The 16,183-nt window shown below is 46.9% G+C and overlaps 1 protein-coding gene across 1 annotated transcript in view; it reads left to right on the forward strand.

The window, feature by feature from the left end:
• The first annotated feature begins 5,541 nt into the window (after positions 1-5,541).
• The window catches only part of Wwp2 (WW domain containing E3 ubiquitin protein ligase 2), a 125,865-nt gene continuing 115,223 nt past the window's right edge, over positions 5,542-16,183 (forward strand). Inside the window, exon 1 of the mRNA XM_057753764.1 lies at positions 5,542-5,606. The gene's annotated coding sequence lies outside the window, so the exon portion shown is untranslated. The remainder of the gene's footprint in view (positions 5,607-16,183) is intronic.

Consider the following 16,183-nt stretch of genomic DNA (forward strand, 5'->3'; position numbering starts at 1 on the left):
GGCTCCAAAGCCACAGAGAAACCCTGTCTCGAAAAACCAAAAAAAAAAAAAAAAAAGACCAGCATGATTTACAGAGCAAGTTTCAGGACAGGCTCCAAAACTACACAGAGAAACCCTGTCTCAAAAAAGCAAAAAAACAAAAAAAACAAAAAAACAAACAAAGAAAATCGCCAATCTGTTTAATGAGGCACTAAGAGCTGACCCTCCCACCCTTCCATTAGAGGTTTCCTGGGGAAAGATTATGAGAGGGCTCCAGAGGGTATAAGAGTTACAGACCCTGGGCTACAGAATGTCAGCTAAGAAGTCCCATCAGAGACTTTCTCTCCTGGATACCAGCCGAGGGGAGGCGAAAGGAGCCTGTCTCAGAGTAGGATTCCTGCCATCCTTCAGATCCCAAACCAAAGACTAAGACACAGGTCCAAGAGTTCCTAGGGGCAGTCAGGTATTGCTGCCTCTTGATACCAGAGTTTGTGGGACTAGCAAGGCCCTATACACCAGCACAAAGTGGACACCGAGCCTCTAATCTGGACTGAAATGGAAGAAAAGGCATTTGAGGCTTTAAAAACTGCTCTGAATCAGGCGGTGCTGGCACATGCCTTTAATCCCGGCACTTGGGAGGCAAATAAAAGCGGGGATGTCTTTGAGTTTTAGGCTGGCCTGGTCTACAAAGCGAAGTCAGCTCCAGTCCTAGTACTTCCAGATGCCTCAAAACCGTTTCATCTGTTTGTCCATGAAACAAAAGACAATAGGAATTTAGCCCAAATTTTGGGGCCATGGAAACACCCTGTGACATACCTGTCCTAATGAGTGGGCTCTGTCGGAAGCCACAGGATGGACCATCTGTCTAACAGCTATGGCAGCTATGGCTAGTCTAATGGAAAACAAACAAGTGCCGGGCGGTGGTGGCACACGCCTTTAATCCCAGCACTCGGGAGGCAGAGGCAGGCGGATCGCTGTGAGTTCGAGACCAGCCTGGTCTATAAGAGCTAGCTCCAGGACAGGCTGCAAAACCACAGAGAAACCCTGTCTCGAAAAACCAAAAAAAAAAAAAAAAAAAAAAAAAAAAAAAAAAAAAGGAAAACAAACAAGTTAATTCTGGGTCAGGATCTTATAACTCACAGTACCCACGTGGTTGAGACCCTCCTCCAAGGAACACCAGAACGCTGGCTGTCTAATGTCTGTGTGACCCAGTACCATGCCCTACTCCTGGTCTACCCTGAAGTCCAGTTTGAGAAATCCAATGCCATAAATCCTGTTACCCTGTTGCCTGATGATGACCCACAGGTGCTCACCCATGACTGTCATGAGAAGAAAGATGAAATCAATACATGGGAGCCGCAATAGCCACTTTAACCAAAATTATTTAGGGCCAAGTCAGGTACCCCAGCCCAGAGAGCAGAACTGATTAATCTGACCCAGGTTCGCAGATGGGGAAAAGGAAAGTCCAGCACCATACACACAGATAATCACTATGTCTTTACTACTGGACACATCTATAGCATGATGCACAGAGAAAGAGGGCTTCTCCCTGCTGGACAAAAGGACACTAGAAAATTTTGGCCCTCCTAGAGACTATTCAGATTCCCCTATGAATTGCTGTCCTTCACTGCCAACCGAGGGCCTGGCTGTCCAACAAATGGCCCTCAGATCAGTGGGGCCTATCGACTCCATAATAAAGAAGAAATGGACAGCTCAAACCCACAGGTTGATGGAGGACACCAGAGGGAAAGATCATTCTCCCAGAAACATCAGGCAGGACTCTGGCAATGACCTTCACCAGGCTACTCATTTGGGGTTCACAAAGCTTTCTGAGTTGCTCAGACCAAGGTATGTTATAACTAGACCAAAAAGGGGTTCAAATGAGGGACCCACACCTCAATGAACTCTCAGAAAACTGACGTCACTGAGATTGGCCTGCCAGGGGAGGATACAAGTTCTTGCTAGTTCTTATAGGTACCTTTTCCGGGTGGGTAGAAGCATTCTACCCAGACTGAAACTGCACAAGTAGTAAGAAGCTCCTCCAGTAAGTGGTCCTGATTTAGCCTCCCCCAGCAATGGGGTCTGACAGTGGCCCAGCTTTCATTGCCAAACCTCTCAATTAATAACTAAAGATTTAGATAAAGATTGGAAACTTCACTGTGCACACAGACCTCAGGATGTTGGGCAGGTGGAAAGAAGAAACAGGACACCACCACCAACAACTACTGTCATTAGAGTCCAGGGAAGGGTGCATGGACCTCCTCCCTTGGTTTAGCTTTGGGCCTGCTACACCCCATACAGGGAAGGATTTACTCCCTACGAGATTGTATTTAGAAGACCTCTCCCAATACTTCTCTAGCTCAGAGACCAGCAATTGACAGAACTCTCTAAGGAATCCTTTCCCAAGACATTAGGAGTCCTCCAGTCCTCCAGATAGGCTATTCACTGGACTAGCGGAGAGACCTAGCCAACCTCCGAGACCACCACCATTCATCCTTGTTCGAGTCCTTTGATACAAATGAGCTGGTCAAGCTGGTAACAAAAGGGGGTGCTGGAATCAACTTGGAAAAGAGCCGAGATGGCAATTCTCTCCACTCCCCTGATTGTGAAAGTAGGTAACATTGCATCATGAATCCAACACACCCAGGTCAAGGAAGTGGAAGACACAAATGTTGATGCCAAATAGACTGTCTCTGGGGTAGGGACCCGTTACAATTAAGGCCCTTCCACTCACTGCCCCTCTTCCTGCTCCTGGGTCTTATGTTTGGTATGAATACAGGGTGATGGTCCCAACCCTACTGCCTGGACCCGGGAACTGAGAAAGACAGATATAGGGGAGGTGACAGCTAATGTGGCTACAGACTGGCAACACATATTCCATCTTATTTACCCTCTGATGCCCAATTTAAGCTTCTGGTTGCACTGGAGGAAAAAAAGATATGGGAGTTTATCTTTGGAGGGAGGAATACAGAGTTTATAATTCTATGCATGCCTTGAGGTTGGGCCGCCTGGAACAAGGGAATTTCCATTGCGAAAATTAAGAGTTGTGAAACTGAGGCTTCCCGAAGAAGTCCTCAAGAAAGAGTCTGGCAAAAAAAAAAAAAAAGCAGCAGCCGGGCGGTGGTGGTGCACGCCTTTAATCCCAGCACTCGGGAGGCAGAGGCAGGTGGATCTCTGTGAGTTTGAGACCAGCCTGGTCTACAAGAGCTAGTTCCAGGACAGGCTCCAAAACCACAGAGAAACCCTGTCTCGAAAAACAAAAACAAAAACAAAACAAAAAAAAAAGCAGCAGAGGCAGGCAGATCTCTGGGAATTCGAGGCCAGCCTGGTCTACAAGAGCTAGCACCAAAGCTACAGAGAAATCCTGTCTCAAAAAAAAAAAGAAAGAGTCAAGCTTTTACAAAACAGGGAAAACCTGGAGAATAAGACCCTATGACACAGGAAGGGACCCTGTGGATAGAGTTAATCATTTCCAGCCAGAAATCAGCCAGGATTACTGGTTGGACTGTCAGCCCATTGACTGACAAGTTCATTGTGAGTGGAGGCAGCCCAAATTAGTGTTAAAGGATTTGCAAGGAACTGGAACTCATTTAAAATCCACAGCCTTTCATCTAAGCACTTCCCCGTATTCTGATGCTCGTTTTCCAGCGGGTTAACTCATCTGTACAACAGCAGTATTACTGGGCCCTGAGACTGCTTGGTGGGCGTGTACTAATGGTGACTAAGTGTGCCTCTCTCTCTCTCTCTTTTTTTTTTTTTTTTTTTCCGAGACAGGGTTTCTCTGTAGCTTTGGAGCCTGTCCTGGAACTAGCTCTTGTAGACCAGGCTGGTCTCGAACTCACAGAGATCCACCTGCCTCTGCCTCCCGAGTGCTGGGATTAAAGGCGTGCGCCACCACCGCCCAGCTTTCTTTTGGTTTTTTGAGGCAGGGTTTTTCTGTAGCTTCGGAGTCTGTCCTGGAACTAGCTCTTGTAGACCAAGATGGCCATGAACTCACAGAGACCCGCCTACCTCTGCCTCCCGAGTGCTGGGATTAAAGGCGTGCGCCACCACGGCCTGGCTAAGTGTGCCTCTACTAATGCTTTCCAAACTAAGTAGACAGGCTGATCAGGACCTAAAGGTATTCAAAGTTTCCACTTCTGATTTAAAACAACAGTTGGATTCCCCGGCAGAAATGTTTGTTCAAAACTGGAGAGGCTTCGATTTACTGCTCATGAGACAAAGGAAACTATGTATGGTTTTGGGAGAAACCAGTTGTTTTAATGATAATTGATCAAGAGTAATTAGAAAAAATTTAATGGTTTAGGAAAACCTCCAAAAGAAAAACAAAAAGACAAAGATGTAAATCAAATAATTAATCCCAGTTTAATTAATAATTTAATCTGTTTGCTTAGAGCTCCTGGGTCTATTGGCACTGGCTGGACCTTTAATTCACATTCTGAATGGATTAATGGCAGGCCCCTGCATCTTAAAATATATGGCCTATTATCTATCAGTTCAGTAAACTCAGTGGCTCATAGTACCAACTACCCCTGCCCCCGTTTTTATTTATTTATTTATTATTATTATTTTTGTTGTTGTTGTTGTTGGTTTTTTTTTTTTTTGAGACAGGGTTTCTCTGTAGCTTTGGAGCCTGTCCTAGAACTAGCTCTTGTAGACCAGGCTGGTCTCGAACTCACAGAGATCCGCCTGCCTCTGCCTCCCGAGTGCTGGGATTAAAGGCGTGCGCCACCACCGCCCGGCTTATTATTATTATTATTTTGGTTTTTCGAGACAGGGTTTCTCTGTGGCTTTGGAGCCTGTCCCAGAACTAGCTCTGTAGACCAGGCTGGTCTGGAACTCACAGAGATCCGCCTGCCTCTGCCTCCCAAGTGCTGGGATTAAAGGCGTGCGCCACCATTGCCCGGCCCCCGTTTTTATTTTTGAGACAGATTTTTTTTTCTGTGTAGCTCTGGCTGTCCTGGAACTTGCTCTGTAGACCTGGCTGGCCTTGAATTTACAAAAATCTGCCTGCTTCTGCCTTGCAAATTTGGGGACGCGGCTATAGTTACACGGTTTATCAGACATTCAAACTTAGGAGGAGCATACGGTTTTTTGGTTAGCAAGTTTTTTGGTTTTGTTTTTCAAGACAGGGTTTCTCCGTGTAGTCCTGGTTGTCCTCGAACTCATGGTGTAGACCAGTCTAGTTCCAAAGTCAAGAGATCTGCCTGCCTCTGCCTCCCAAATGCTGAGATTAAAGTCGAGCACCCGGCTAGCATACGGTTTTTGTCCAGTAGTCCCGGAAAGGCTCGCTGACTTAACTGACCGGATGGTCTCCTCCCACCTGTACCACGGAGGGAAACAACTCTATCTACTTCCAAAGGAAGAAATAAGACTCCTGGTGCCCGGTGAGCCCCCAGTTTATACGTTGGCTTGGGCACAGCCACAGGGGGAAGAGACCCTTTCCTTTACGGACTTCAGTTAAGTCAAAGGCTCGCAGTCTAGGTTTTAGGTGGTCCGCACCTGCGCGCCCCGGCCAGCCTCTTCCGGGTCAGGTGACCGCGCGCGCTCACGTGACCCGGTCCGAGTGCGGGCGCTGGAAGGCGGAAGTGGAGCGGAGTTAGGCGCCGCTGGTGTGGCCGCTGCAGGTAGGTGGCGCGGGCGCTGGGGGCTCGGTGGCGAGCGGGAGGCGCCGGGTGGCCGGGGGCGGCCAGCGGCGTGAGGGGCTGGGGGCGGCGCGGGGCGGGCGCCGGGGGGCGGCGGCTTCCTGTGGGAGGGGCCTGGCGCGCGGTTCCGGCCTCCGAGGAGGGGTGTCCCGGCTCGCGCCCGAGCGGGGTGGGCGCTGGGCCCGGTGGGAGTCGCCAGCTGCTGGCGCTTCCGGAAGGGGGACCCCTGCCTGGGCGCCTGCGGTGCGGAGGAGCCGCGTCTGTGCAGGGGTTCCGACCTCGGCCGGGGAGACTTACAAGCGCCTTGGAAGGGGCTGCCTGGGAGTGGGCGTCTGGCTTGTAGGGACAGGGAGAACAATCTGGACGATGCGGCCTGGACCCCATTCCGAGAGTCTTCCTTACGTCCTCTTTGAAGATGATGGCCACCTGAGAGTTTGATTTCGGTCCCATTCAGTTTTTAAACTTCAGGAGGGATTCCTGAGTCTTGATCGACTGACTCTGGTCACACCCACTTGGCCCTGTTTGCTTAGGGTTTCCACTTGTTGGGAGCCTAGCCCTTCAGATCATCTTCCTTTGAGATGCTCCCGGATCGGCTAATCTTCGAGAAAAAATTAAAAAAAAAAATTAAGACGTGTAGATGCTTTGCTGGGATCATAACATGACTTACAACCCACACTGTTGTCAGCGACCTGGGCCAGCGTTACCTCAGCAACGCATTGACTGCTTAAGTCTTGGACAGTTGAAAGTGTACCGACACTGCTCTAAGACATTCTGTCTGAGGCTTAAATTACGCAGCTTCTTTTACCATGTGACTTCTTATCTTGACCAGCTGTGACTAGGTGGGGTGACATAGAAGTTTCCGTGGTGTTCCTTAGAACTGTGTGAACTAGATCATATTTTTTTGAGGTTAAAATACCCATCTTAAGGTTGTTCATCCTCCAGGCTGAGGCATGAAGTTGCTTGCCTCTAAGTTCCAGGCTAGCCTGGGCTACACTGTTAAGTCCACCCTCTTTCTCTTTACATTTACTAAACTTTGCAGAAGGGAAATGAGTTTTATGAATGTGATGAAGGAGTAGGGCTTCAAATGGGACGTTGACAGGAGCCAGAACCACAGGTCACTAGGGGAAAGAAAGTACTTCGCATTGGTACATTAGGAGTTGACGGCTTTGGGGTCTATGACAAACATTCAAAAGTTAATTTTTGTAGCAGTCTTGAGAAGTCGTTTACTCTTAATAGAGAACAAACAGCTAAGAGAGTTTGACTTAAAAAAAAACCTATGTGTACGTGTGTGTGTGTGTGTGTTCCTATCTGTGTATGTATGTCGTATGTAGGGTGTGGGTGTCCACAGAGGGCAGAAGAGAGCATTGGGTTCCTTGAAGCTAGAGATACAGGTGGTTGTGAGCCTCTGGAGTTTCGTGCTGGGAACTAAACTTTGGTCCTATGGAAGAGCAGTAAATGAAGCCGGACAGTGGTGGCGCACGCCTTTAATTCCAGCATTTGGGAAGCAGAGGCAGGTGGATCTCTGTGAGTTTGAGGCCAGCCTGGTCTACAGAGTGAGTTTCAGGACAGCTAGGGCTGGTACACAGAGAAACCCTGCCTCAAAAAACCAAAAAAAAAAAAAAAAAAAAAAAAAAAAAAGAAAGAAAGAAAGAGCCCTAAATGAATGCTGTGGCTCCTGAGCCATCTCGGCTTGTTATGCTTTCCTTCCTTGTTTACTCATCTTCCTGCTAGACTAAATCATTCAAGGGCAGCAATCCTATTTTATGTGGCTCCCTTGGCTACTAGCCTCTTGCCTGGTATGTTGTGAGTACTTGGTCAGTGTTAGAGAAATAAGGTCGCACTGCTGTATGTGGTGAAGAAGGGGTTGGACTTAAGTTTTCTTTTTTTTTTTTTTTTTTTTTGGTTTTTCGAGACAGGGTTTCTCTGTGGCTTTGGAGCCTGTCCTGGAACTAGCTTTTGTAGACCAGGCTGGTCTCGAACTCACAGAGATCCGCCTGCCTCTGCCTCCCGAGTGCTGGGATTAAAGGCGTGCGCCACCACCACCCGGCTGGACTTAAGTTTTCTGTCTCTTTGTTCAGCGAAGCTAGCTCTGGTCTGTGTTCTTGGTCTACGGGAAAACAAGGAGTCCGAGGGAGGGAAAGGCTTGGGTTGGCTTGTCAATCGCTTTCACTTTGTTTCTTGTTGTCGAGCTTCGCAGCCATAGCCTTCCTTTTTGTAATTTTTTCTTTTTAGACAGAATCTCTAAAGTTTCCCTGGGTGGCCTCAACCTCCTGTAGCTCAGGCAAGCCTTGAACTTGTGCTTCTCCTGCCTCCGCCTCCTGAGTAACTGGGATTGCAGGCTTGCACCACCAGGTAATCTTTGCTTAATGATAGCTTTCCCATCTGCAAAAATCTTATACTAGAATCTCATTTATTCTTATTTATTTAAGACAAAGTTTCATTAGGTAGCCTTGGCTGGCCTAACACTCAAAAAGATCCACCTGCTTCTGCCTCCCAAGTACTGGAATTAAAGTTGTGTTAAATTAAAATTAAATTAAAATTAAAACTATACTCAGCCTTTCTTTTGTTTGTTCTTTCTTTTTTTTGACACAGGATCTCACTGTGTCTTTTGGCTTTTTGATACAAGGTAAGTTGTAGCCCAGGCTGGCCGCAGACTGGCTATGTTGCTAAGGAAGCTATGATTGATTGAGTCTCTTGTCTCTACCTTCCAAGTGCTGGTGTTGCAGGCATTCATTTACCATTGTGCCTGACCCAGCATCTCATTGAAGCCATGATCTATGAAGGATGCATTGCTCTCCTTCTGTGGATGAAGAAGCTAAGGCTTCCTGAAGTCCTGACTTTAGATTCCAGACTAGTAAATGAATGACGGAGTTGGTTCTCTCCTTCCACCTTGTGGGTCCTGGGAATCCGGCTCCAGCTGTCAGGCTTGGTGGCAAGCACCTTCACCTGCTGAGCCATCTTTTCCAAATAGGTTTTTTATTCCTAGATCTATTAGGTTTTATTCATAAAAGCAATAAAAGGTTTCATTTAAAAATAGTTTTCAAATATAAAAAGTGTGCTATTAGGGTGGGTATAAGCGGCATATACCTGTAATCCAAGCAGTTGGGAGGCAGAAGCGAGAGGATTGCTCACTGCTACTTTCTTACAGGCATCGTGCTGGAGTTTGGCCATTCGGCGTGGAGGCCGCTGGCCACGTAGGACTGTTGAACCCTGGTACAGCCTGTGAATGTCAGATCCGTCAGATTTTGAAGATTCAGTATGAAAGCTGAAATGTTGCCTTGCCCCCCATCCCTCTGAGCCACTGTTTCTCTGTGTAGCTCTTGCTGATCTGGAACTCACTCTGTAGACCAGGCTGGCCTCAGATCCACCTACTTCTGCGTCCTGAGTGCTAGGTTTAAAGGGGTGTGCCACCATTGCTCTGCTTACATTGATGTTTTTATATTCTAGTAAAATCATATAAATGCAATCTACAAATATATGCTACAGATGGTAATATTTTATATTTATTATGTTAAATACAATATAATTAAGTAAGTTTCAGTGGGGAACAGTGACTCATACCTATAATCTTAGCACTTTTTTGGGGGGGTTGGGAGGCAGGTCTCACATTTGCTAAGTGCTCAGGCTAGCCTCAAACTGACACCCCCTTTTGAAGCCTTAGCCTCTTGGGTGCCAGGATTACAGGTGTGCTGGTTCCTGAATAAAGATTCCGAAGAGGAGAAGGCATGGGTCATGTGACTGACTGAGGGTAAAGCGGTGCAGGCGAAGGGATAAGCATGATCAAATGCCTGGAAGGAGAAACACTTTTGGAAGGTTTAGGGATCAGCCAGGAACACAGTATGGCTGGAGAGGAGTAAGTGAGTCAGGGGTGGAGAGAATGAATTCACAGGGGTGTTGGTTGTGGGAGGAAATAATTGGGAAGGCCAGGAAAGGCCTTGCAGGCCTTTGTGTGGATGTTGGTTTTCACGGGATGAGTGAGGCATTTGAGCTGAGGAGTGGATATAGCCCATCCTGCCTTTTGGCAGACCTACTGAGATTATTGTGTGGAGGAAAAAGGGAGCCAGGGAAGAAGCAAAAAGATGGGTGAGGAGGGCATTGCCACACTCGGTGACAAATGCATTGGGCTAGATTTTGAAGCTCGGCCAGTGGGATTTGTGGATGAGGTGACAGGATGTGGAATGTGGGAAGATGGGAGCAGACAAAAGTGACTCCAAGTTTTGGGTATGAACAAGTAGAAATGGAGCTTCCATTAAATGGGGACAGGAGCTGGAGGTGTGCCCAGCTGGTAGAGTATTCGCTTCATGTGCATAAAGCCTGGGGCATAAACACCTCGTGCACATGTCTGTAATCCCAGTGTTCATGAGGTAGAGACTGGGTTATCCTTTGGGATCAGCCTGGGCTACAAAGGACCCTGACTCAAAAAAAAAAAAAAAAAGGAGGGAGAGCCTATAGGGGAGCCAGGAGTTGGGTCGGTTTTGTTCACATTCATTGTGCACAGCCTAGTGTAGACCCAAGGGAAGATGCTGGGGCAGTTAGAGGAGTCCCTGGTGTCAAGCAGGAACAGGAGGTCTGTAACCAGGGCTGGAGTTGAGAGTGGACAAGGTCACCCCGAGGGTAGTGTGAACACAGTGCTGCAGGGTTTGAACTTCTGGAGTAAATTTCAGTCCTCTGAAGGCCCGCTAAGCGCTGCTGCTGGTTGGTAGGAACTTGGGTCTCTTCTTTTGTCATTTAAAGACCTTTTTTGTTTTTGCCACAGGATTTCACTAACTAGTCCTGATTGTCCTGGAACTCACTGTGACCAGGTTGGCCTTGAACTCAGAGATTTCTCTGCCTCTTCTAAGTGCTGAGATTAAAGGCCCTTTTAAAAACAACAGGCTTGAGGCTGGAGTGATAGCTCAGCAGTTAAGAATACTGGGTGTTCTTCCAGAGGACCCTGGTTCCCTGGTTCAATTCCCAGCACCCACATAGTGACTCACAACTGTCTGTAATTCCAGTTTCAGGGCACCTGACACCTTCATGCAGGCCAAACACCAATGTACATCAATAAAAATGAAACAAATACCAACAAGCTGATAGATTTTTTTTTTTTCAGTAGTTAAAACTGTTCTGAGATCGGCTCAAGTGCTAACTTCAGGAATTTCTGGCTTTCTGTGTTAACAACCGGTTTAGGAGCCTCCAAGGTTGGAAAAGAGAAAGGCAGGTGGAATGATAAATGGTTTTTCTTTAAAAACTTATTTATTTATTATATATACACTTTCCAGGAGACAGTGCCAGGTCTCATTACAGATGGTTGTGAGCTACCATGTGGTTTCTGGGAATTGAACTCAGGACCTCTGGAAGAGCAGCCGGTGCTCTTAACCTCCAAGCCATCTCTCCAGCCCCAATACATGGGTTTTTAAAGTTTAAAATACCAACTTTGCCAAACACAAGTTGAACATAGTTTACACACACACACACACACACACCACAGCCTGCCATCATGTAGATTAAGCATAAATGTAATCTCATACTGACTGGTGAGTGACCCTTGGATTTTAGTCTTGGTCTTGGGATCTGATGTTTTTCTCAGTATTCATAAGCATCAACTCAAATTGTGATTAGAGCAGTGAGCTGTTAAAAAATGCATTTGTGAAAAAAATACATTTGTGTATTCATTGCGTGTACATGTGTTTTAAGGCACATGTTTGGAGGACACCCTGGGATGGAATTCAGATTCTCAGTGCTGGTAGCAAACACCTTTTCCTGCTGAGCCATCTGAGCAGCCTGGCCCAAGAGAGCTTTTGAGTACCTGCATCACTTAGGACTGTGATGGACTCTGGAATCTCTAAGATCTTGTTCCATTGGATTCCAACTGGAGTCTTTATTATTATTATTAAAAATTTCCACCTCCTCCCATGTTCTTCCCCCTCTCCCCTTCCCCCCTCCCTCTCCAGTCCCAAGAGCAGTCAGGGTTCCCTGTCCTGTGGGAAGTCCAAGGTCCTCCCCGCCCAACTGGAGTCTTTAGAAGGCTGTGAGCTCCCTGTTCTCATCAGTGTCCTCAGCTTAGAAGCAGCGCCTTGCTGGTAACTGCTGGGCAACGCCAAGTCTTCACTCAGGGCAGGCCTCTTCTTTTGGTCATTCATGCCTTATCTGTTGTGTTTTTGTTTATCCTGAGATCTGTTTTGTCATCTCTGTTATTATTAGCTGATCATTTTCCTTCCATAATTTTTTTTTGGTCAGATCTATCAAAATCTTTTTCCATCTTTTTTTTGAGGCAGGGTTTCTCTGTGTAGCCCTGGCTGTCCTGGAACTTGCTCTGTAGACCAAGCTGATCTTGAACCCAGAGATCTGCCTGCCTCTGCCTCCCTAGTGGTAGGATTCTAGGATTAAAGATGTGCACCACCATGCCCAGGCTCCTGTTGCTTCCTAACTAGCTGGGTAATCCAGTGCATGGCTGCTGACATCATCTATGATGTCATGGGAACAGCAGCCATCCACATTGCAGCCCACAGTATCTCAATAGTTCCAGAAAGTTCTCTAGCTAAAGATTGGTGCTGCATCTGTGGGCCAGTGTTGACAGTCACATCAGAAGTGATGCTTCAGCCGGGCGGTGGTGGCGCACGCCTTTAATCCCAGCACTTGGGAGGCAGAGGCAGGTGGATCTCTGTGAGTTCGAGACCAGCCTGGTCTACAGAGCTAGTTCCAGGACAGGCTCCAAAACCACAGAGAAACCCTGTCTCGAAAAACCAAAAAAAAAAAAAAAAAAAAAAAAGAAGTGATGCTTCAGCTGTGTTTAATGTTGTTCTGTTTCTTGATGGCTCCTTGAGAGCTTGTCTGCTCCAAGCAGTCAGTCTCACCACCACCCTCAGACCTTTCCAATGACGAGCTGCCTTGGCAGTGTCATCACCTGCATTGTTTTGGAGACAGATCTGGGGCACTGATGTTGGGTGGATGTGGTGGTGCTGGTCTTATCTCCAGTGTACCTTAGGCACACCACTTTGGTCTCCTTAGGGTTGAACTTGGACTGCATGGTGGAGGCAGCTGGTGCTGGTAGCCTCTCCTCTCCAATTGTTACCTGCGAGTTGGCAAAGTCTTCCAACTTTGATTGCTTTTCTATTTGGGCCTCTGGTGAATGGAAGGCAGTTCAGTGCTAGACGGTGGGAAGAGGCCGAGAAAGAAGCCTGCATGTGTGGAAAGATCTAGACAAGCTTGAGCACGGGAAGGGAGGGGAGGTCTTTGGGACAGACTCTGCTCTTTTATGTCTTTCAGAAGAGCAACAGAGTTGGTCTTTCCTTATAAATAAGCCTGTTTCTCTCGTGTTTAGGGTGCTAGGAATTGAACCTGGGCCTTGTGCTATCAGGCCAGCTTATAACCTCTGAGTTATGCCCCAGTGCTGCTTCACCATTTTTATCCTTCAAGATGGTCTCAGCTTTTCAGTCTGCTCTGAATTCACTGTTGTAGCATAGGCTAGCCCTGATCTTGTGATTCTTCTGCCTGAGCCCAAGGTTATAGGCCTGTCTTTCTTTTCCTTCTCCTTCTCCTCATTCTCCTCCTCCTCTTTTTCTTCTTCTTCCTGTGTGTGTGTGTGTGTGTGTGTATACGCACACACGCGTGTGCTCATGCATGTGTTGTTTTTAGGAAGTACAGGGTATGAACCTAGAGCTTCATGTGTGCCAGACAAGAGCTCTGCCACTGAGCTACTACTCCAGTACACCCCTCCTCCTTTTTTTCTCTCTTTTCTCTTTTTGAGACAAGGTCTCACCGTGTATCCCTGACTGGCCCAGAACTCTTTGTGTAACTCAGGCTAATCTTGAACTGACAGAGATATACCTACCTCTGCCTCCCTAGTATTGGAATTAAAGGAGTCTTTTCTTTTTATTTTTTTTTTGAGACAGGGTCTCAAATTTACTGTGTAACTATCACTGGCCTTAAAATCCTGATCCGTCTGTCCCTACCTCCTGAATGCTGAGCTTCAAAGATCTTTTCCTCCCTCCCTCTTTCCCTCCCTCTCCCCCCCCTTCTCTCTCTCCCATTGCAGCATATAGCCAAGAATAACTAGAACTTTCTCCTGGAGTCGGGAGGAAGAGGCGTTCGGGGTTGTCTCCCACTCTGTAAAGAGTTTGAGGACATCCTGGACTAGCGGCCCTGCTAGAGAACAGAAGTAGAGTGCTGAGTGCAGGCCACACTGCTTAGGGCTCAGTGCTGCTTAGAGCTCATGGCTCAGGCCTGTCCTTATGTCCTGAGTACTGAGAAGAACAATAAGCAGGACTGGAGAAGTGACTCAGTGGCTAAGAGCCCTTGCTGGTCTAGAAGACCCAAGTTCAATTACCACATGGTGGCTCACAACTGCCGGAAACTCCAATTCCAGGAGATCCAACCCCCTCTGAGCTCCATGGGCTTCTACATGCACATGGTGCACATAGGAACTCATGTAGGCACACACACTTACAAGTAAATAAAAAATGAATAAATAAATATTAAAAACTTAAACAAAGAAGAAAAAGTAATAACTCAACTGGTCCTAGGAACCCAGATGGTAAGTAAAAGGTATAGCCATACAACGGAGCAATGGAGCAACATTCAGCCATAAAAGGATGCATGTTACAATGACCTGAAAACATTCTATGAAAGAAAACAGTCACAAGAGGCCCCATGAAGGTCACATGATTGCGTTTGTATAAATTGTCTAGAGTAGGCAAATCCTCTGTGACAAAAATAGATTGATGCTTGCCAGGAGCTGGGGGTGAGAGGGGTGGGCTGGCTGTGGCTGGTTGTTGACAAAATAGGGTTTATTTGGGGCTAATGAAGTGGTCTGGAATTGGATGAAGGTGATGGCAGCTCAACTCTGAATCTAATGAAACCAGAGCAAGTACGTGCCTTGAAAGGATGATGATGTTGTGAGGGCTGTGGCTTAGCGGGTAGAAAGCTCTGGGCTCTGTCTTCAGCATCTTACAAACCAGCTTGGATGCTCGCATCAGTCGTCCATAGCACCCAGGGTGTGGAGGCAAGAGGATCTGAAGTCCATGGTTACATAGTGAGTTTGAAACCAATCTTGACTAAAGAGAACTTACCTTTTATTTTTTTTCTTTCAAGACAGGCTATGCATATCTTGACTAGTAAGCCTGAGGTCTTGGGTCTGATACCCAACTCTGCAAGAAAAGATAAAGGAAAAGAAGGAGTCTAGTAGCCAACCCTACCTTCTACCTGCAGTGCTACCAAGGGTCATGGAACGTCGTCTCTTGTTTCCAGCTGGGATCATTAACTGTTCTTTGTACTGGAGACTGAACCTAGGGTTTTTCATGTGCCAGAATGAGTTACACCCCAGCATTACTTGAAGTGTGAAGTGCCAGCAGGCTGATCTGGGTGCCAGGACCACAATGAAGAAAGTGACCAGAGTAGAGAGGACTTGAGGCTTCTCACAGACCTGTGCTTTCTTTCAGTTCCTTGCATGATAGGTGTCTGGGAGCTACCTTCTCTGGTATCTGCCTAGAGTCTTCAGATCCTTCAGTCTGTTGGGAAACAAAGTTGGGAAGGGTTTAAGGAGGGGTGGCTGCACGTCTGCTCTTTCCATACAGTCTTTCATTTTTATTTCTTTTTAAGTTTTTCAGTCTTTTATCCTATAGACCATGCTGGACTCAAACCTGGAGATTCACCTGCCTCTGCCTCCCAAGTGCTGGGATTAGAGACCTGCACCACCATGCCCAGACTCAGTCTTTTATTTTAAAAGTACTTTCAAGGCCCAGTACTTGGAAGGCAAAGGGAAGAGGATCAGGATTTTAAGACTGACCTTGCTACCTGATGAGTTCAAGACCAGCCGGGCCTATAGGAGACCATGTCTTTAAAAAGCAAACTATTGGCTGGAGAGAGAGCTTAGCAGTTATATGCACTTGTATGGAATTGGGAGGACTGAAGTTTGTATCCCAGCACCTGAATAACTGAATAATAAGTCAGGTGTCCCTGGTGGAGGGCTGAGACAGGATGATTACTGTGTGCTGCTGACTTCCAGCTTAGTCAGTAGATTCAAGAAGAGACCTTGCAGCAAAGGAGTAAGTGGGAAGTGACAGAGGACGGTACTGATGTCCCTTTCTGGCGTAGAGGACAGTACTGACATCCCTTTGGCATGGAGGATGGCACTGGCATCCCTTTCTGCTATCTGCGTGCACACAAGTACATGTGCCTACACACACAAGTAAAAAAAAAACCCTAGCACAGCAAAAATGCCTGTCAAGACTCAGGAGGAGGAGAAGTTCAGAGATAGAATGCCATTTTATTTATTTACTTAGAAATTGAGTAAATCTGCCCAAACTAGTAAAGGAAAGAAGTTTTGATGTCTTCCCCACCTTTCACTGGCCCATTACTGTCTTCAGGGGGTGAAGTTCTTGGCCTACCCAGCCCTCAGTAGAATTTAACCACCAGTCTCCCTCCTCCCTGCCTGCCTTGGGCTCATAGGTAGCTCCATTTTCCTGAGTTTTTTTCTTTCTTCTCTTCTCCCTCCTTTTCTCTCTCCTACTCTGTCTTTCTGATTGTATGTAAACACTTCCTCATTACTAGCTAGAAAAAATTGTTAGTCATCCCTGTGT

Source organism: Chionomys nivalis, chromosome 21, assembly GCF_950005125.1.
Source record: "Chionomys nivalis chromosome 21, mChiNiv1.1, whole genome shotgun sequence".
NCBI classification, from domain to species: domain Eukaryota; kingdom Metazoa; phylum Chordata; class Mammalia; order Rodentia; family Cricetidae; genus Chionomys; species Chionomys nivalis.